Source organism: Psammomys obesus, unplaced genomic scaffold (genome assembly GCF_907164565.1).
Source record: "Psammomys obesus unplaced genomic scaffold, mPsaObe1.curated_primary_1811, whole genome shotgun sequence".
Lineage (NCBI taxonomy): Eukaryota > Metazoa > Chordata > Mammalia > Rodentia > Muridae > Psammomys > Psammomys obesus.
In genome coordinates, this window is record NW_026585895.1 from 14,261,447 (window position 1) to 14,263,365 (window position 1,919).

The window sequence follows — 1,919 nt, forward strand, 5'->3', positions numbered from 1 at the left end:
GAGAAGGAGGAGGAGGAGAAGGAGGAGGAGGAGAAGGAGGAGGAGGAAGAAGAGGAGGAAGAAGAGGAGGAGGAGGAGGAGGAGGAGAAGGAGGAGGAGGAGGAGCTCTCACAAAACCAAATCTTGTTCTCCCATGTGCCTGTAGCCAGCACTGTGAGAACCCATCCAAGCCAGTGGTTCAGCTGGTTGATCAAGTCCAGCCGTTGAGCGCTGCTTTCAAGGTCCTGAGGGGTTGCAAGCTCTCCTCTCACCCAGCACCTCTCAAAGCCAGGCTTCCTCACTGTAAATTCACAGCATTGTGGCATCTCTATACCTTCTGTGCCCTTGGTTATAAGTACTTCCAAATTACTCCCTCTTCCCACTTGGACATCTTTAAAAGACACTTGACAGCATTTCCCCAGATTTGGAAAACAGTATCATTCACTTCATATCAAAGTGAACCAACTATAGTAGAAGAAAGACAGTTATTCAAGTCCAGCCAGGTACTGCTGCCCCTGGCTCCAGGATAACAGTGATTGGTCGTCAAACTGGGACTCTCCCAGGGATGGGGCGGAATTAACAGCTGGCACAGATTTCCCTGCTGTCATCGGGAGACTAAGGGAGAATTAGTTATCAAAGGAGCAACTGCTGTGATATCGCTCACTGCTCTTTGCTTCCAAGACCGAGTTGCTGTTCCTGTCACTGTGACAAATATCTGGGAAACAGGAGAGAGGTGTGTGGTTGGGGTGAAACAGACCACTGTGGCAGAGAAGAGGGGACAAGACCAGCTCTGTGGGGGTGCACATATGGTACCTGGCCACATTGCCCGTAGCAGAGAGGGCCCAGATGACTTGGGCTAGGGTCAGGGTGGGCTGTGACCTTGCCCGTGACCCCCTCATCTGCCTATCTGCTAAGGGTTCCACAAGCTCCTCCAAACAGCACCACCAGCTGGCAACCAAGTAGGGGGGACACCCCCATTCAAGCTCCCTGCCCCCTGACAGTGTTCTGAAGCTGAGCTTCCATGAGAGAAAGAAGACAAGCTGGGCTCGGCCAGACAGGCTGGGGGGAAGAGGAGAGGGGCATCAGACCACATTGTCTGCTACTTGTCATCCATATTTAGAGTGTCATCTTCCCCCTTCAATTAACCTGATCTAGAAACTCTCACAGACATGACCGGGGATTTGTCTCCCACGTGGTTCTAGATCCTGACAGGTTGTCACTCAGTATTGGCGTCACTGGTAGACGGTTGTACTGGGTCCTAGTACGTGGCCTTCCCATTGTTACAATGACCCCTGTTCCCCATCAGCAGGAACACCAGCATCTGGGCTCAGCTCTGGACTCATCAGCACTCTGGTCAAACTGGCAGAGCTATCCTGCTACTCCCCTGGCCAGCAGGACATTCAGCTAGGGCTGTGGCTCTTTGCCTCAGACTCTCCATTCAAATCACAGAGTGGCAGTAGCTGCCCCCAAGTCATGTTCTCACTCCACTCACAGCACTGCTGCCTAGAGTAGAAGATGATGGAGTACACTGAGCATAGGGAGCACTTGCTCAGGGAGCACAGTGAGATCTGCCTCAGACCCAAGGACGTTTAGAAGGCACTTCCCATTTTGTCTTATTTTACTTTTGACCCACACAGCAAATGAGTTTTGCTCTGATCGGTTATTAATTTTGGACATGAACAGAATTCCAGGTTTGGACAATGCTGTCGGAGAATCCGGCAGCAGGAATGGAACAGGTCCCCGGATGTTAGCACAACCGATGTCATGTCAGAGGCAACACCCTGACCTTAAAACCCAGCGCATACACCCCAACACCTGCCAAAGTAGTAACAAAGGCCTGATTTATCAACAACCTAGTCCATAGTTCCAGGAAGGTCCCGAAATGTACCAAACTTGTTTTTTTTTGTCTTTTGGCTTCTCTAGGTCTGCTTCTTGCTAAC